The sequence below is a fragment of the Nicotiana sylvestris genome, chromosome 12 (genome assembly GCF_000393655.2).
Source record: "Nicotiana sylvestris chromosome 12, ASM39365v2, whole genome shotgun sequence".
NCBI lineage: Eukaryota > Viridiplantae > Streptophyta > Magnoliopsida > Solanales > Solanaceae > Nicotiana > Nicotiana sylvestris.
Window position 1 is genome coordinate 69,165,436 of NC_091068.1, and position 21,951 is coordinate 69,187,386.

Consider the following 21,951-nt stretch of genomic DNA (forward strand, 5'->3'; position numbering starts at 1 on the left):
TATAATTTAGAGTAATTTAGGATTTAATTAATTTAGTTAGGATTTTTATTAAAGAAAAGAAAAAAGAAAAAAGGCTGGTTTTGATTTGGGCCACCCAAAAGACCAAATTCAGTGGCCCAAACCCCTTTTGCCCTGGTTCCATCCACCCTAGTCTCCATGCCCGGTCCAGTACCCCCCCCCCAGTTACCAAATGACATCGTTTTGCCCATCTAAATCCCAACCGTTGATCTTCCATAATCTAACGGTTGGGAACTCAACACCCTTTAACTATATAACTGTCCTAACACCCCTCGAACCCTAGAGAACCCTTTCATTTCCCACCCCTCCCCGCTCCCCCCTTAATCTCTAACCTGCAAACCCTAGCCTCCCCAAAACCTTTCACCGCCTCCACCGTTATCCGTCGCCGAAAATTGCCTCACGGCGACAGCCGGTCACCAAATCACCCCAAATTTACCCTCTACACTCTCCACAACCTCTTGGACACTAACCCATCACCAGTTCCCTCTAAATCACTACCCAAATTCGTCAATTCCAGATCTGAAACCCAAACCCTAGTTCACCCAAACTCCTCCAAACCTACTGAAAATCATACCCCTTAACCCCGCCCTTCTCCTCATCTCATATTCCACATTGGTCCCTTTCAAATCACCCCTGAAACCCAGGAAATCAGGATCTAAGAAATAGCCAGAGGGGTTCGTCTATGTTTGGCCTATCATGAGTCTTTTTTTCCAAGAGAACCCGGTCAAAACTCCATTCAAGGCCGGATTCCTTGGTGGAAGAGACCTTTGAGTGGTCAATCGGAGTGGAACGGGCCGCCAAATTACCCTCACACATTTCTTCCATTCAAGGGGTAATATCACCACTGTCCTCTTCATTCTTTTTCTTTTCATTTTCGAGTCAGTAATTTCCTGTATTTTTTTTAGTTTGTTTGTTTTGTTTGTAGTCATGTTCAATCAGTTCTTTTGTTAGGGTTTGTTAACTTGGTTTAGCTCATGTTTACTTAGTTTATCTATTGAATAGTTTAGTTTATTATCATAGAATCTAGCTATTTTTGTTGTTTTGAATCATTTGTGGTATTTTCCGTCATTTCTTCTATTATTCTTCCTTTTCTCTTCTTCACGATTATTTTCCTACTTAGTTTGCATGCTTTAGGATTTTCAGTATTCTATTATTATGTGTTTAATCGTCTCGCCTATGTTAATATGAATCAGCATGACTATTTCTGAGTTTGGTAGTCTCTTTGATTTGATTTAGGATAGTTGTTGGTTCTGTTGATGTTTGCTATGATCTGTAAATCATTGGATATTTCTGAGGGGTTAATTAAATAAAAGAAAACTTAAGGGGGTTGTTTGAAGGGTGGGTAAATAGAAATTCAGATAAGGCCATGATAGAAGGTTCTAGAATATGGGCAGTTATCCCTATTTGGCCAGTACAAAAATACTGAAACTAATTAGGGGCAGCCAACTGTCCAATTCTGTTGAAAGATGCTCTTTGTGGGCTAAAGGGAGTAATTCCCTTATCTTTTCAGCACATGGCATTTTGATACCTATAAATGGAACCTTTATTCACTTATTAGGCAGATAATTCAGACCCTAAAAATACCCTAAAAGTTCAGCTCTAATATTCTATTAGCAGCTGATCAAAATTCTGATTTGAAAAACAAAAGTTAGAGTAAATTTATGGGAATTTCTGGTTTGCTAAATCAAAGTATGGACTAAGTTTGAAGTTGGGTAGTGTTGTTTCTTGTTGCTCATCCCTACTGCTTTCCTTATTGAAGTTATTTACCTTGTTTTGTTCTCTATAACCAGGTACTTCCTGAACTTTGAATGATAAAATGGAGTGCAAGTATGTTTTGAAGAATGTACTGATGGCTTGAAGTTTATATGCAAATGCTGGATTTTAGTTTCATAAATGTTTTTACCAATCGTTTGGCCCATTTAATTTCTTCTTTTAGTTTCTGTTATTGAGCTGAATATGTTGGATCTGTTATTAGTCAAATAGCTAGTAGGGTTCCCATGTTTGAATGTTCAAATGTTATAGCCTTTCATGTGTTGTTCCAGAATTCAGGTTGATTGATGGTTGTTATTAATTTGTTCTTGTTTATTTGTTTTAAAGTAGAGGTTATTATGTTGGTCATGGTACTTCATTTGATTTTTGATGTCCAAGTTCATACACACTCAAAGGGAATTTAGTATTTAATCACTAAGTGATATCCAGTTTGTATCTTAGATTTTCAGTTATGATTGCAGTAATTACATGTCTAATGTTAATGGATTACTTAGTAGTTTAAGGCAGTTTAAGTTGATTTTGCATTACTAATATTGTTAATTAATTAAAACCTATAGTATGGGTAGTCAGTATTTAATTTCAAGGATTTATGCAATTATTGATAAATGTATTCGAGAGGGTCAGTAGGCCTTAATAGCAATTGGGCCAGGCGTTGGCCCAGATGAGTAGCCTGGTCCAAATCACCTCTAATGTGGTTGCTGGACCCTCTTCTCATTTCTAGAGCTCAATTTCAGGGCCCAAACAGTGCCCGTGTTGTTACTTTTTCAAAAGCTTGTGATCAAATGGTTTAAGGGGCTCTTTGCTGGCCCAATTTGTCCTAGAATATTTAGAGCCAACATGTCTACCTATATACCTTCAACAATTTTACCCATTATGTTTTTCTGTTAATATATAAAATGGGTTTTTAATATTGAGGGCTTGTATTTGAGAAGCTGGGTCTGGTATTGGCCCAAGCGAAGCCGCTAAGGCCACTGCCCCTTGTCCTCATTCCTGGGCTCAATTTCGAGCCCAGTTCCTATTTTTCTCTAAAAGATCTTTAGATAATATTGGGCTTACCACTGGCCCAATTCTTCCCAAATATTTAAAGGCCTAGTTTATCTTCCAATGCATACTTACAATTAGTAGCCCTTTATAATTCAAAACTTAGCTTAAACATGAATATTCGTATCTTGCTTTAGGCACGTTTAATATATCATCGTGATTGTGTACACGTTTGCATGATATAATTACGATCTTAAAAATAAAATCGAGGTATGCGTTCGCACAACTTCGACCAAACATTCTTAATATTAATAAAGCGTTATTAATTGTGGACACGTACGCGTGATATGATTCTTGACGTGCCAAATAAATGGGTAAACGTGTGTGTGACCCATTTTAAGATAATTTCTTAACTAAAAGAGGTAAATACACATATGCTCTAAAATAAGTAACTAGACAAATTGATTAAGCTAGGTATAATTAAAGCGATCGTGCTAAAACCACAGAACCTGGGTGTCACGCCCCAAAATCGAGAGGCGCGATCGACGCTCAACCGAGTAAGCCCGACTGAGCAAGCCTATTAGGTTTCATTCTACCCAAATTTAATTTATGAATAACAAGGAGATGAACTCCATAAATCCTACTTTATGAGCATTTCATTGACAATTTTTATCTTTGTCTCTCATTAACAGTTCAACCATACTAACCAAATTATTACAATTAATATATATGAAGGAAACATTCTGCCAAACAACAACATATATAGTTCAAGTTTTCAACACCCGACACCATCCACAACCTGTCTACGGAGACTCTAAATACAACTGAAGAGTAGTATGGAAATGCCAGCAACAAGGCTCCAGCTATACCTCAAAATATAAAGTACATGATAAACAATGGTACATGACCCCTAAATGAAGAGGGGCTCACCAAGTCAGTTGAAAGGGAGATGTGTCACTAGCTACGACCAACACTACTTGCTATGGAACCACCTACATCCATTTAAAGACGTAGCGCCCCCGTCAAAAGAGACGTTAGTGCCATCGAATAGCACGAGTATGTATAACTAAACACCATCTCATTAGAAAGAACAACCATACAGAAACAAAGAAATCATAAGGATTCAACAAAAGATTTAAACAATCACTACATCATCAAATAAAAGGAATCACATAGCTTTCACATAATTTCACAACTTTAGTTTGGGGCATTTCATATTGTTCATCATCATTCCCAATACCACCGCTTTCTTGAGCAGAGTCCGATCACAACCCGATCGGCTAGGTTGCCTCATTTGAGATATGTACCTCAATCATAATTCATTCTTACTTTCCGGAATTCAATATCAGCACAATACCACTATGTATGCAGCATGGCGTCCGATCACGGCCCGATCGGCTAGGCCGCCTTACCAAGGCGTTGTTCCTTTCTCATTAATCATCTCATTTCAGTCTTTATTTCACATATATCAATTCATAGGCACTTAGGGCCACAATTATCACATCATACTTGGCACTAGGCCACATTTCACAACTCACATTCCACATCGCTTTCACTTTCAACATCAAACTTGCAATTTAAGATAATGGGCACATACAAGATCAATTCAAGTTGTAAGCATAGAGAGAGATTCACATGGTTTGGCATAATAATCACGATTTAAACTTGACTTGAAATCTAGGCAATTTAGCATATAATCAACATTCTTCACATATCACCAAATTATCAAGAATAGCATATTGAACATATTGGGACACACTTTTCACATATATTCTTGAAACACTAATTCCTTTGAAATAACAAATACTATGTCAATTAAATCTTGGACTTACAATTTTACATGGACACTATGGGAGCTCAATTTCTAAGAAGAGGGGTTTTAGCTATACATACCTTGTTTAAGCTTTTCTTAAGTTCTTGTAATCCACCAACACCTCTAGCAATAACAATCTATAAGGAGAAAGCGAAATCAATTAATAATTAGGAAGATTACCCATGGTGTAACACTCTTAGGAATTTCAACAAACACCTAACATGTGAAGTAGTCTACAAGGTCTGAAAACGGAAATTCCTTCTTCCCTCAACCAAGTTTAACAGGAACTACCCAAATTAGTTCTTTAATATCACATACTACAACTTAGTCCCACATGCATGACCTATTTCTAATCCCCACAATATATTTGAATCCTTAACCTCTTACATGAAATCTTGGAAGCAGGACTTACCCGGATGGAGGATAATCAAGTGGTTATCATCCTTGATTCTTGAAAACTTGAGCAAGATTTGGGTGATTATGAAGCTAGGATACTTCTCTCTCTTTCTCTCTCTATATGCTCTTAACTCTCTCTAAAATCAGTAGAAAATGACCCCAAATGAAGCCCCAAAGCCTATATATTAAAATGGTGTCGGGTTATAAAAATAGGAAAAATAAGCCTCCGAAATCGTGTCTGCGGTCGCATAATGGACCGCAAAACAAGAATGTGGGTCGCAAAATACATCGCAGAGTTGGTGCCCAAAACTGGGCTACACTGGTCCAGTTTGCGACCAGATTTACGATTGCAGATCAATTATGTGGACCGCATAATTGTTTTGCGATTGCAGAACTGACACAAGATCGCATTTTTCCAGCCTTTGGTAATTTAATTATAACTTTGTGTAGGAATGTCCAAATGACAAACGGTTTAAAGCGTTGGAAACTAGACTCGAAGACCTTTCATATGATAGGTTGTTCATCATAAAAAAAACTTTGTATATATTTATATATGCTCGTCGAAAGTGTGGACTTGTGCGAACTCATTTGGAATTTTAGCCTAGTATAAAATTTTCCAATTTGAATTAGACTTAGGCCTCCCATTAGACCCCACATTATACATTATAAGACTTATACACTTATTTACCAAATCCAATTGATGCCCATCATGTTAATAGCATATAAAATATTATAATTAGCCTACCTGGCACCACGAAATCCTAAATTACTTGGCAAAATTTTCGGGGCCTTACATTCCCCCCCCCCTTAGGATCATTCGTCCTCGAATGAGGAGTAGAGTCCACCCTAAACTCTTAACATAATATATCTCTTTTCTTCTCACCTACCTCAAGTCCCTAAATTTTTACTAACTCCTAAATTTTGCAGAAATTTCGGCAGAGTCTCCTTTGTAACTAGGCCTATCCACCTACCAGAGAATCACCAAAACCATCCTAACAATACATCTACAATGAGACAAAGCACCACAATGTATATATCAACAATACTAATCTCACCATTACAAGCACTACATTATCATAAGGGTATCTAGACATGAACTGCACATTTCTAAATCATAATACCTAGAAGGTACCTTTCAAGTCAAAACCAATTACTATACAATCAAGAGAAAATACCTTATTTCCACAACACTCTCAGTCTTCAATGTGGCCTCTTATACTTACAGGCTTTGCCATAACACATTCACGGAAACAACCCCAACCTCCAAACTTATCTAACAAGGATGACAACTAGATACCTCACATAAGTTAACTATCCATTAACTTCACCTTCAATAATTTCATCGGAATGATACATAAAGGATCTCCAACTACCTTCTTAGGCATAGACATGTGAAAACACAAAATATATGGGGAACAATTATGGGGAAACTTCATACTCCTAGTGTGGCCTAATGTGAAATACAGTTATGCAACCCTCCATTATCAACTCACATAACATATTTAGGGGAATACATTGGGAATAACTTGTTCGCCCTCCTAACTTCTAAATCTCTACGCGAACATCCACACTAAACCATTGATGACCTTCAATGATTACGCTAATATGTGCTATCCTGAACTGACCATAAAAATTACCTATCGAATATATGTGAGCACACGGGGATGCTCCCTCTTTGACATGTAATCCACCAACACCTCTAGCAATAACAATCTTTAAGGAGAAAGCGAAATCAATTAATAATTAGGAAGATTACACATGGTATTACTCTCTTGGAAATTTCATCAAACACCTAACATGTGAAGTAGTCTACAAAGTCTGAAAATGGAAATTCCTTCTTCCCTCAACCAATTTTAACAGGAACTACCCAAATTAGTTCTTTAATATCACATACTACAACTTAGTCCCACATGCATGGCCTATTTCTAATCCCCACAATATATTTGAATCCTTAACCTCTTACATGAAATCTTGGAAGAAGGACTTACCCGGATGGAGGACAATCAAGTGGTTATCTTCCTTGATTCTTGAAAACTTGAGCAAGATTTGGGTGATTATGAAGCAAGGCTTCTTCTATCTCTTTCTCCCTCTATATGCTCTTAACTCTCTCTAAAATCAGTAGAAAATGACCCCAAATGAAGCCCCAAAGCATATATATTAAAATGGGGTCGGGTTATAAAAATAGGAAAAATAAGCCTCTGAAATTGGGTCTGCGGTTGCATAATGGACCGCAAAACAAGAATGTGGGTCCCAAAATGCATCGCAGAATTGGTGCCCAAAACTGGGCTACACTGGTCCAGTTTGCGACCATAATGGTTTTGCGATTGCAGAACTGACATAGGATCGCATTTTTCTAGCCTTTGGTAATTTGACTATAATGTAGGAATGTCCAAATGACAAATGGTTTGAAGCGTTCGAAACTAGACTCGAAGACCTTTCATATGATAGGTTGTTCATCATAAAAAATCTTTGTATATATTTAGATATGCTCGTCCAAAGTGTGGACTTGTGCGAACTCATTTGGAATTTTAGCCTAGTATGAAATTTTCCAATTTTAATTAGACTTAGGCCTCCCATTAGACCCCACATTACACATTATAAGACTTATACACTTATTTACCAAATCCAATTGATGCCCGTCATGTTAATAGCATATAAAATATTATAATTAGCCTACCTCGCACCACGAAATCCTAAATTACTTGGAAAAATTTCTGGGGCCTTACATTCCCCCCCCCAGGATCATTCGTCCTCGAATGAGGAGTAGAGTCCACCCTAAATTCTTAATATAATATATCTCTTTTCTTCTCACCTACCTCAAGTCCCTAAATTTTGACTAACTCCTAAATATTGCAGAAATTTCGGCAAAGTATCCTTTGTAACTAGACTTATCCACCTGCCAAATAATCACCAAAACAATACTAACAAAAGATCCACAATGAGACAAAGCACCACAATGTATATATCAACAATACTAATGTCACCATTACAAGCAATACATTATCATAAGGGTACCTGGACATGAACTGCACATTTCTAAATGATAATATCTAGAAGGTACCTTTCAAGTCAAAACCAATTACTATACAATCAAGAGAAAATACCTTATTTCCACAACACTCTCAGTCTTCAATGTGGCCTCATATACTTACAGGCTTTGCCATAACACATTCACGGAAACAACCCCAACCTCCAAACTTATCTAACAAGGATGACAACTAGATACCTCGCATAAGCTAACTATCCATTAACTTCACCTTCAATAATTTCCATCGGAATGATATATAAAGGATCTCCAACTACCTTCTTAGGCAAAAACATGGGAAAACACAAAATATATGGGGAACAACTATGGGGAAACTTCATACTCCTAGTGCGGCCTAATGTGAAATACAGTTATGCAACCCTCCATTATCAACTCACATAACATCTTCAGGGGAATATATTGGGAATAACCTATTTGCCCTCCTAAATTCTAAATCACTACGTGAACACCCATACTAAATCTTTGATGACCTTCAACGATTATGCTAAGATGTGCTATCATGAACTGACCATAAAAATTACCTATCGAATATATGTGAGCACATGGGGATGCTCCCTCTTTGACATGTTTGAACCTTCAATACCCACTAGATTTAATACAATGAGGAGCAACGGAATTCAAGATCAAGCTGGAATTATCCAGGAATCTATTAATATGCTGAATAGAGTATTTCATGAGGTTATATGCTAATAGACACGAAGATTACTACTAACAATACTAACATGATTAATTATTGTGACGACATCAATTATTAGACAAACGGGGCATAGGGGTAACTAGTACATTGGCAATAGGAATCATTAAGGAGGAATATTCAAGTACGTGACCCAGCCATCTCCTGGAGTGTAGGGAAAATCCGTTTATCAAGAATGAGAATACTCTGGCACCTTGAATGCGATATGGGTTTCAAAGTACATGAAGTTGAATTACACTCCTATCATTAACTGACATAAGGAATCTATGCCACAAGCCCATGAGGATGAAAAGAAGTTGAACACTTATGAGATTATCATGTTTCAAACAGCTTAACCCTTCCTGATAATTGATCCTATATGAGAGAACTAAAGAGACGACAACTTGTCTTCCAAATCAATATACTCATGATATGTGTAAAAATCTGAAGGCATCTAATCTAAACCTTTCATGAGTGAAACTACATAGCTAGGACATCTTAATATTGGGACAAAATCATGTATTGGTTAGAGGGGTTCTAATGGTTAACATGATGCTCCGGGAGAAAGACAAATAACATTCCTATCAACCCAGGAAAGTGGAATACCAAGGGTAGCAAACTCACCGTATATGACAATGACATCGTCAATAATCCTAGAAGCCGAGTGAGTTGAAGGCCACGTAACCCATACAATCCGACCCATTTAAGACTTTTGAAAAGGGGACGCACTTCGATTTGAAATCATGGCAATATAAGCCTGAATTTAAGGGAAATCATTACTTTTGGAATCCATGAGACAAGCCCACGTAGCCCTAGAAAATCGTTAACAATGGCGAGAAAGTACTTAAACCATTACGAGTTGGTGTAGAATAAGGCCTCAAAGTGTCCACATGAATAAGTTTGAAAGAATAAAACATCTTAATGTATTTATCGGGGAAAGGTAACCTGGGTTATCTACTCACAGGGACAAGCAGAGTAGGTACTTAGTTGTTATAAGAACATCTACAAGGAATACCAGCAATATTTATTTATTCTAACAAAAGGAATATGTCCCCATCCTTGATGCTATAAAACTTCCTCTTTGATGCCATAAAATATAAATGAATTTTACAATGAGAGTTATCAGATTAAATAGATAGTAGGGCAGCAAAACTAATGAGCACCATTTGGAACCAACAAGCTTAAACTGAGTTGAAGACATTAGAAGTCTATAGTAAAGGGGAATTTACCCACTTCCAATGTCTTTATTTTTTTTGAAAAGGTGGCTTGTAGAGTACATAAAAGTGTGGTGAATTGAATCGAATCATATAGTTGGATAGCTAGTCGAGAAAATGAGATAAGATTGTATTGAAAAGTATGGAGAAACGATACATGATGCAAGGTAAATGAAAAGAAAGTGAGAGAGCCTATGGAAGTAACCTTTACATTGTAACTACTAGGAAGGGTGGTAATATAAAGGGATTACGGGAAGCTAAATTTTTGAAAGAAGATCTATGTATGTAGTCACGTGATGTATTTCTCCAGAATTCAAAAATCCAATTATGTTTAGCAACTCTACTTCATAATTAAGCACTACAACACACTTCTACACAACCAGCTATTACCAGCCACATTGAGAGATGCTATAAGACTTGACTGAGACAAAGGCTTTGACATATGAATGTGTTACTAGGTGTATTGCTACTTGGTCAACCCAAAACCAAAAGGCGAGACTTAGACTGATAAGCAGATTGTTGGACTAGCACATGCGTAGATAATCCATTATCGAAAGGAGATCATTCAATCTCAGCAATTGCGGCATGCTATCAACCCTTGATGAACTTGAAGTGAGGTGGGAACCCAATGAGATAGTATAAAATAATCATGGAAGGTTTGTAGATGTTCATGATGAGTTATCCATGGATTTGACTTGAGAACTACTCAGATGATAATGAAAGACAGAAAAACATGAAAAACAAGCGTTGTGCTATGATAACCCCCAAATGTGCGCTTGGTCTTGACGGAGAGGCTAGTAAAGGTCCTTATGAGAAAGGAGGTGTTACAATGACACATAGAAGGATATGTTCTCTCATGGTTATCGAACAAGTGTTGGGAAACTAGCACAATGAATTCACTAACTAAGGAACACAATTAACACATATTGTGGAGGTGTAAAGAGAAAATAAACATTTGTTATGAGCTGGGCATGCTTCTGCTATATTAACTCCCAACTGCAATACACCACCACGCCACGGGAAACCACAATACTAGGAACAAAGTGAGCTACTTACTGTGGGATGTCCCAAGTTGACACGAAAGTTATACTAAGATGGCGACATAAGATCCTCCTATGACGGGGATGTGAGGATCTCAATTTTTAGAGAGACTTTATGCACACGGTGACCATTTCGATTGACATGCACTCATGTGATAGGTGTTAAGGTATGCTCTTATGTTACTAGACAGTGAGAAGCTCTCATGATGATACTCGAAAAAGGGTAGAGTGACTGTTCAGACCATAGAAGCCATATACAGTAGTGAGTAAAAGAGTGACTTGATAAGGATCGCAACACTGGAATGCTTTACATGGAACTTGACACCATATAGGTAAACTTTACGACGGAGCATGCATAGGCATAAATGAGCAGATATTGTCCATTTAAATAAAATGATCTAGTAAGAAATTTATTACGTATAGTCCCTTGTTGAGAATTTAGGAAAGCAAGAGGAAAGTGTTAATCCTAGAGTTATAACTCAATTCAAGGACATAATTATAGAACTTAATTCCACAAGAGTATGTAAATAAGAGAATTTGTGATAGAGTGGATTCATGAATAATACGTCTTGTTCACAGAGTAGGTACATGCAATGTTTTGTGACTCAACATCTTATTACGACCATGTTCATGAGAACTCTTCAACATGGGTGCACATATACAAAAAGGAAATCGTGCGGTGTTGATAATGATATAGCAAGGAGTGACTTACTTGGTAACTTTATATTGGTAGGGCAGTGCCTTAACTGAAGCACCCTGACTCCACACCTGTAACATACATTGGTAACATACTAATATACTACATGATCTGGTGGTGTAGTGACATTAATAGGAACAAGGGTACTCTCCTTAGCAACAAGTTCTACCAATCCCTCCATGGCTCGATACATTCTTCTAAAAAACTCTTGGGCAATCTCCCTCAGACTCAATGGTGGGGTCATTCCCTTCTTACTGCTTCGAACTTCTGGATTATGGTTTCAAGATTAGTCATCTTAAGAGTAAGATATAGCGATGAAATTAGCTCTCTATCTTGGGTTCTACTACACGATCTGGAGTATCAAAGAAGGGTGAAATTCCTAAATGTCCAAATAACCTCCAACTTATAGATGTGGTCGATAACACAATGATAAGAAGGACTCTACTAGACACGGCTCCGAGACATCCTACGACACTTTAAAACCTTAGGCCCTGATACCAAGATTGTCACGACCCAAAATCTAGGGGCACGACCAGCGCTCAACCGAGCAAGCCCGACTGAGCAAGCCTATTAGGTTTCATTCTACCAAAAATTAATTTATGAATAACAAGGAGATGAACTCCATAAATCCTACTTTATGAGCATTTCATTGACAATTTTTATCTTTGTCTTTCATTAACAGTTCAACCATACTAACCAAATTATTACAATTAATAGATACGAAGGAAACATTCTGCCAAATAACAACATATCTAGTTCAAATTTTCAACACCTGACACCACCCACAACCTATCTATGGAGCCTCTAAATACAACTGAAGAGTAGTATGGAAATGCCAGTAATAAGGCTCCAGCTATACCTTAAAATACAAAGTACATGATAAACAATGGTACAGGACCCCGAAATGAAGAGGGGCTCACCAAGTTAGCTGAAAGGGACACGTGTCACTAGCTGCGACCAACACTGCCTGCTATGGAACCACCTACATCCATTTAAAGACGTAGCGCCCCCGGCAAAAGGGATGTTAGTGCCATCGAATAGCACTAGTATATATAACTAAACACCATCTCATTAGAAAGAACAACCATACAAGAACAAAGGAATCATAAGGATTTAACAAAAGCTTTAAACAATCACTACATCATCAAATAAAAGGAATCACATAGCTTTCACATAATTTCCATAGCTTTAGTTTGGGGCATTTAATACTTTTTATCATCATTCCCAATACTATCATTTTCTTGAGCGGAGTCCGATCACGACCCAATCGGCTAGGTTGCCTCATTTGAGACATGTACCTCAATCATAATTCACTCACACTTTTTGGAATTCAATATCAGCACAATACCACCATGTGTGCGGCATGGCGTCCGATCACGGCCCAATCGGCTAGGCCACCTTACCAAGGCGTTGTTCCTTTCTCATTAATCATTTCATTTCAATCTTTATTTCACATATATCAATTCATAATCACTTAGGGACACAATTATCACATCATACTTGGCACTAGGCCACATTTCACAACTCACATTCTACATCAATTTCACTTTCAACATCAAACTTGCAATTTAAGATAATGCGCACATACAAGAGCAATTCAAGTTGTAAGCATAGAGAGAGATTCACATGGTTTGGCATAATAATCACGATTTAAACTTGGCTTGAAATCTAGGCAATTTAGCATATAGTCCACATTCTTCACATATCACCAATTTATCAAGAATAGCATATTGAACATATTAGGACACACTTTTCACATATATTCTTGCAACACTAATTCCTTTGAAATAAAAAATACTACGTCAATCAAATTTCGAACTTACAATTTTACATGGATACCATAGTAGCTCAATTTCTAGGAATAGGGGTTTTAGCCATACATACCTTGTTTAAGCTTTTCTTAAGTTTCTACAATCCACCAACACCTTTAACAATAACAATCTATAAGGAGAAAACGAAATCAATTAATAATTAGTAATATTACCCATTGTGTAACTCTCTTTGGAATTTCATTAAACACCTAACATGTGAAGTAGTCTACAAGGTCTGAAAATGGAAATTCCTTCTTCCCTCAACCAATTTTAGCAGGAACTACCCAAATTAGTTCTTTAATATCGCATACTAAAACTTAGTCCAACATGCATGGCCTATTTCTAATCCCTACAATATATTTGAATCCTTAACCTCTTACATGAAATCTTGGAAGAAGTACTTACCCGGATGGAGGACAATCAAGTGGTTATCTTCCTTGATTCATGGAAACTTGAGCAAGATTTGGGTGATTATGATGCTAGGCTCCTTCTCTCTCTTTCTCTCTCTATATGCTCTCAACTCTCTCTAAAATCAGTAGAAAATGACCCCAAATGAAGCCCCAAAGCCTATATATTAAAATGGGGTCGGGTTATAAAAATAGGAAAAATAAGCCTCCGAAATCGGGTCTGCGGTCGCATAATGGACCGCAAAACAAGAATGTGGGTCGTAAAATGCATTGCGGAATTGGTGCCCAAACCTGGGCTACACTGGTCCAGTTTGCGACCAGATTTGCGATCGCAGATCAATTATGTGGACCGCATAATGGTTTTGCGATCGCAGAACTGACACAGGATCGCATGTTTCCAGCCTTTGTATATTTGATCATAACTTTGTGTAGGAATGTCCAAATGATGAATGGTTTGAAGCGTTGGAAACTAGACTTGAAGACCTTTCATATGATAGGTTTTTAATCACATAAAACCTTATATATATTTATATATGCTCGTCCAAAGTGTGTACTTGTGCGTACTCATTTGGAATTTTAGCCTGGTATGAAACTTTCCAATTTGACATAGACTTAGGCCTCCCATTAGACCCCACATTATACATTATAAGACATATACACTAATTTACCCAATCCAATTAATGCCCATCATGTTAATAGCACATAAAATATTATAATTAGCCTACCTGGCACCACGAAATCCTAAATTACTTGGCGAAATTTCCGGGGTCTTACACCGGGATGCTTAACACCTTCTCCCGTGTTAACAGAATTTCTTACCCGGATTTTTGTGTTTCACAGACTGTAAAACAGAGTCAAACATCCTCGATTTGGGATTTTAAATAGGTGACTTGGGACACTATAAATTATCCCAAGTGGCGACTCTGAATCTGAATGAATAATCCCATTTCGATTATTGTCACTTTAATTGGAAAAAGTCCCTTATATCCCTTTTCGGGTAGAAAAAAGAGGTGTGACACTAACTCTGTCACCGTAAGCATGGGGAATTTTCTGAGATGAGACTGTGCCCCCTCGGAGAGGATGAAGGATCATCGGCTTCGAGACCGAGGATAATAGCAAACGGAAGGAACCCTCGAAGGGTAAAGGTGCTCAAAGCGGGGAAATTCCTGCCCAGAGGCTCAGAGAAGTTGTATATGTTAAGCTTGTAGCACCCGAGGCTTCTGGCCTCGCAAAAATAGTTCCTCCTTTGCCGCCGTCTTCTTTTTGCGTCGAAGGTACTTCGAGGGACAAGGAATTTCTAGCGTCGTCTTCTTCTCCCATCGAAGGTACATCGAGGGATGTTTGAGGCCAGGGGCCGCCTAACTCAAACGAGGTATCGAACGATCACGTTTTTATTTAGAGCGGTTTTACTAGGGCCGATGAGACCAAGCCATTAGATGTGTGCTCGACTTTTGAGGAGGCTCGGCGGCTCTGCTCTGTGGTGAGTTTTGGTTAATTGTATTGGTTTTTTGATTTTGCACTTTCATTTTCTTATTGAGCTCCTTTTTCATAGGCCTTTGACAAGCTTAAGTCCGAGCTACTTCGCCGTTAAGCCGGGTTGCGAAAAGCCTTGGATCGGGAGAAATCCCTCAGGCTTCTTTGTGACAAAAAGGCAGAGAAGTTGGTATACCTATGGTACGAGGCGAGTCGGAGCCGAAACTATGAAAGCTACCTCGAGGGACAGGTAACCTATGTTTTGAGGGGGTGCATGTTTCTTCTTCTATCCTTTGAGATTAATATTTTGACATTTCAGTTGCAGAGAAAGAAGGAGGACCTGGAATGCCTTTGGGGCGAGGTTGGTCAGGCCAAGTGTGAGTGTGATGAGCTAAAGGTTCAGGCTGATGCCCAAGTTGCGGCCAAGATGAATGCTTTGGCCAAGGCTTCTGCCCTTGAGGTGCGACTCCGGATTTCTTGTGAAAATAGTTTAGTTCATACGAGCGTGATTGCAAGGCTTGAGTCCGAGCTTTTAAAGATGAAGGCTGAGGTCGTGGATACCCGAGCTAAAGCTGAAGAGATTTGAGCTAAGGCTGACAAGAAAGTGGCCGTCTATTTAAAAGACGTTGTCGATGCTCAGACTGAGTTGAGAGGGGCTTCCGATCGAGAGGGAAAAAGCAATGAACATGCCCGGTGCAAATATCGGAGGGAAACTCTCGAAGAGATCCATGATAGGGGCTTCGATCTCTCGGAAGAGATAGCACAGGCCAATGCGGATGAATACAACATCAAGTTCCTCATATCGGATGCTGAAGATAATGGAGAAGAGGCCGATGGGGCCACAGTCCTCAAGGGGAAAGTAGACTAGGCTTTTTTCTCTTTGATTCTTTGTACAGTGTTCGTAGAGAACTTTGTAAATGGAGTTTTGTATATATGTATAAAAGGAAGCCTTTTGGTTTCATCTTTCATGCATTTCCCTCTACTTGTGTATGTTTTTCTTTGTCTTGTATTTGACATTAGTCAATGATTAGCCAAATGAATTGGACTATGAGGTAAAAAACCCTAAGGTTTATACATCGGCCCTGAGGCCTGTTAGGCTTTGAATTTTGATTTGGCTCTTACGCGTCAGGTCGGTACGACCTTTAATTTAAGCTGGCGACAGTGGCTCTCACGCGTTGGGTCGGTACGACCTTAATTTAAGCTAGCGATAGTGGCTCTTACGTGTTGGGTCGATATGACCATTAATTTAAGCTGGGGACAGTGGCTCTCACGCATTGGGTCGGTACGACCTTAATTTAAGCTGGCGACAGTGGCCCTTACGTGTTGGGTCGATACGACCATTAATTTAAGCTAACGATAGTGGCTCTTACGCGTTGGGTCAGTACGACCTTAATTTAAGCTGGCGACATTGTCTCTTATGCATTGGGTCGGTACGACCTCTAGTATAGGCTTTATTTTTCACTCATTGAAGTTTTTTGTGTTCGTCCGACTCTTCAACAGTTCGATAAGAACCTCAATTGCGAGCCATTATGTAACGATGGGCGAGCACCTCGGGAGGTCTCACTCGATGGCTGAATTGTTTCGAAGCCTTTTGTTTGGAGCTGATATGATCGAAGCTCTTTTGCTGATGCCGAGGGTAGCTGTTACGCCTCGCAATATTACGTTGATATTACGTCCCGCGGTATTATATTACGACGATGTTATGCTCTGTAGTATATATTACGATGATGTTACCCTCTGCAGTAATATATTACGATGGTGTTACATCCTACAGTAATATATTACGATGATGTTACGTCTTGTAGTATTATATTACGATGATGTTATGCCTGGCAGTATTACACTACGGTGATGTCACACTCTGCAGTATAAAGTTATGACAGTGTTGCACCCAGCAATATTACATTACGGTGATGTTACGCTTCGTAGTATTAAGTTACGACGATGTTCCACCCTGTAGTATTGTGCGTTGAATTTGTTGTAAGGTAATTGAAATTAGTCCAAGGAAAAGATTATTTGGGGATTATAAGGTTTGTAAGTGATAAATAAATTCGTGAAGGTGAGAAGGGAAGCAAGTCAAAGAAAATGAATTTCGTTGTAATTTGGTATTTTGGGATAAAATACGGTCCGAGCTAAAATATCCAGTATTTATGGACTAGTACCATACAAGGTACCACATGACCATGATAGTAAGGTGAATAAGGTATGTGAAAAGTGAGTAGTATTTTAAGTAAGTGGAAATAATTCTCAATTATGCGGGAAATTGGTTGATTACCGGGTAGCAGGACACTACATAGTTAACTAATATGCGGACAAAACTTAATCAATTATACCCAAAGGAACGTGTCACAAGGCCACTGTTCAAAAGAGGTGAGTCATTATGACATGGATATAGGTGTCTACCTAATATAACCAAGTCATGACTTAACATTAAAGTCTTAAGTAAGACTTGTAGAATCTGATCCATATAGACAATTTGCCTTTAGCTTCATTTGGTTTCTTTAGCTTTATTTTTGTTGCTCTGGCTTGAAACTAAGAGCATTGAAACAGAAAATTCATTTTCATCCAAACTTTAGCCAACAAATCTATTCTTGGTTTTGAAACCAAGAACGTTGATCACAAAACATTTCATCCAAGATTTCAATTTCAATCCAAGCCAAAAACACTAGTAGCATAAGACAATTATGTTCCAATTTCAAATCCAACCATAAATTTTGTTCACGAATTTTACTGAAGCAGATTTGTTCAAATAATTCATCAAATAGGTTTGTTAAAGCTATCTCTTCTTTCTTTTAGCATAATCTATACGATACGAACGAAACGTGCAAATGTACAAATTCCATAAATGACTCTATTTATAGAAGTATTAGAGATATCTGTGTTCTTGAATTTCCATGTGTCATAATATTTTAGCATCTGTTCATGGGTCTCAGAAAAATACGAAAGTTGAAAAGAGTTTACTTTATGATATTACTCAAAGGTAAAATGGTCTTATGACGTTCTAAAAGATTTTATTGACGTATTTCTCATACATTGCATTCATGTACATTGACCCATGACCAGAAGGTGTTATATACACGTATATATGTATGTATGTATATATATGTATATGGGATATGGGAAAGGTTATGGCATTGTATACGCACCACCACCTGATCAGCTGGTATACGTTGATGATTTTGCCCATAATGGCCAAGATGATATGATGGGATGCCCTCAGAGGCTAATGATGTTATGAAACAAGTACCTATGCACGACATGACATTCATATGCATATGTATGATACAATAATTATTTCATGATTTACAAAGTTATTCAGACTTACAGATTGAGTCATGTACTCCATATTTCTTCCATGTCTGTTATGTACTTATTTATGTGCCTTACATACTTGGTACATTATTCGTACTGACGTCCCTTTTGCCTGGGATGCTGCATTTCATGCCCGCAACTCCCGATAGACAGGTCGAGAGTCCTCCAAGTAGGCTATCAGCTCAGCAGAAGATGTTGGTGCGCTCCATTTGCTTTGGAGTTGCTCGTTTGGTTAGTATGATTTAGACGTGTCTTGTTTGGTATGGAGGGACTCTGTCCCAACCTTTATGACATTATGTACTTTTAGAGGCTTGTAGACATATGTTGTGTACATAAAAGATTGTACGGCCTTGTCAGCTTATGTTTTGAGTTTATAAAGGATCGTGCTGGCCTATTAGGCCCGTATGTCATGTGATTATGATGATGTAATAAGAAAGCTACGTTACGTTGGTACTCGGTTGAGTAAGGTACCGGGTGCCCGTCGCGGCCCATCGGTTTGGGTCGTGACAAAAGTAGTATCAGAGCAGTTTTGCCATAAGGAGTCTACAAGTCGTGTCTAGTAGAGTCTTGTTTATAGCTGTGTCGTGCACCAAACTTATAAGTAGGAGGCTACATGGCATTTAGGATTGTCACACTTTCTTCTTACTCTAGATCGTGTGGTAGAGCTCACTTATAAGAATTCAAGTTCCAAAATTCTATTTTATTCGTAATAAGACGATGCCTACATCCAGAAAGAAGGTTGGAAAGAGAGATAGTTGTGGAAGAGCTAAGTCAGAGGAATTGGATTTTTGTATGATGCCTACGATAAGTAAATATGAGGTCTTTAGCAGATCATGGGTGTACTGAAAGGTGTAAGCTACCTGATAAGAAGCCTTAAGGCAAGAATGACTATCCATCTTTATGGTGAAGGACAATGAGAGATTAAAAAGATAAGTACAAGTTTCAGCAAGTAAAAGGAGAAAGGTGAAAAAGGGTACGAAGTACCCAGTTAATGAAAGTTAACAGCGTTTATAATTGAGGCATAGGAACATAAGATTTTTGAGTAATATTCAATAGTAATAGAGGTATATAAAATTGGTCGCACCCCTTCTAAGTATGCCCTATCGGGGTTAACAAAAGTAGTATAAGAAGATATGATGGATGAATTGATTGCGTCAGTTGGCATTTCCGAAGGATATTGCAAATGTGCTAATAGATCTCTTTATGAGACACCTAGATGGTGCACTTTAAAATAGTGCAGCCAGATATGAGTACTACAAAGACATGCGCTATAAGCCTTGAAGGGATAAAAATATCCTTTGTGTGGCTCGTGTCCCTAGTAAAGCAAGAACATTAAGCAACTTGAAGAGCCACTAGATGGAGCAAAGGAAGGCTAAAAGTGAAAGAATGTCGTATTAAAGTTTTCATAAGAAAAGGTATATGCAGAAATATTAGCAGAGTAATGAGAAGAGAGATAAGAAAGCATTATGAATAAGGTGTGATACATGGATGAAAACGGTAGAGTGTTACAGGAACCTATAGTCAAATGAAGGAAGAGACGAAAGGTGATGGGCCTTAAGACAACAAAAGAGTATAGGCCATAAGGTTATATCCTCATTTCGAGAAATACGTTCATGACTCCAACGCGACTACTAGAGGGGAGAGTTAATCTGCAGAGTAATAGAAATCAGTATGGGCTGGTAAACAAGATAAACTAAATATGAATTAGGGACTGAATGATTGGAAATTACTCGGCATCATGGGAATTTCATATTTATTTCCGGCAGAAATAGAATGGACCACAGAAGAAGATTTATGATGAATTCAGAGAATGGTTATTTAGGGAGACGCTTCCCTAGAGCAAGCAATGTGAGCAAAGTTAAGCTTAAGAGACTGTATGTGCCAGTTATGCTAAGTGTCACCCTCACGAGTAAGGGAATTTGTCATCCTTGGTACAAGAGGATTGCCGCAAGGCGAGTAAGGATCATTGATGTTGAGAAACGACGCCAAGGATGAAGAGGTAAAACATCTATAGGTAGATCCTCGTGGCTTCGGCTATTAGTACACCCCTAAAGGGGGGAATATAGAGTGATGTGGCATTTAAGTCAGAATTAAGTGGTTCTAGTGACTATGGAATGGTAAAGGAAAAATGCGATAAATGAAAGATGAATGAGATGGCACTTATCCAAATCCTACAGATACGTTACGATTCAAGAATATTGTGAAGGCACGACGTCAAGGAAAGGAAGTAAAGGTTCCTGCCCGAGCTGTTATTAATAAAAAAGGAGCCAGTGTGAGACGTAAGTTAAGTCAAAGGAAAAAACCCAAGAAAGATTACAAGGAATATTGATATGAGAATGGGCTAACAAGTAGTTAGTAATTGGTCAGGAAGATCCCAGTTATGGCTAAACAGGAGGTTACAAACGAATCATCAGATCGTGTAAGATAAACATAGTAGAACCCAACATGGAGAATTCAACCTCGAAGAATATCATTATAATACTTGAAATATATTCAAACAAGAGTCGGGGTAGTTAAAGGTACCGTATGAGTTTTACGGGGATAAAAGAAAGTGCCACTAGGAAGGCAGACAAAATATCAGTTCAGAAGCAACCATACAAGCACAAGGGCATAGAAGTAAGCAACTACGGTTGATTATAGGCAAGTAGGACATCAAAAAGGTCCATAATAAGCTCACAACATTACGAGAGTCAAGGGTTCTCCCTAAGTACTACAACGAAAGACTAGCTAAGAAATAAGAAAGAAGGCTTCAACCTAAGCACAACGACCAAAAGAGAAAATGGTCGTGTAACAACAATCTCGCAACAACATTGTAAGCATTCCAAAAGAAAGTGGCACCTACCGTGGCTAATGAATAGGAAGTAAGAATTAAAGTAATATTCGAGATCATATGAGTTGTATGAAAACTCTGGCAAGTGTGCGCACTAAGATAAGCTAAGTATGGATGCAACAAGGGGGCAGAAAGACCAGGAAAAGTAATAGCTTACATTGAAAGAAAGCTAAGATGGAACGAAAGAATTATTTGATCAATGATCCAGAGTTAGTAAGTTATGGATACACTCAAGATTTTAGAGCATTATCCAGGCAGCATATTTGTTGACAATCATACATCCATAGAAGACTCCGGTATAAGTTAAAAGAAAAAATTGAGCCCAGGGCATAGACAAAGGATTGAATTGTTAGAAGATTTTATCATGGATATTCAATAACTCCCATGAAAGGCCAAGGTAATAACTGATACCATGAGCCACAGATCAGAAGATAGCTTAAGCCTACGTAAAGGCTGATTAGAAGGAAGAG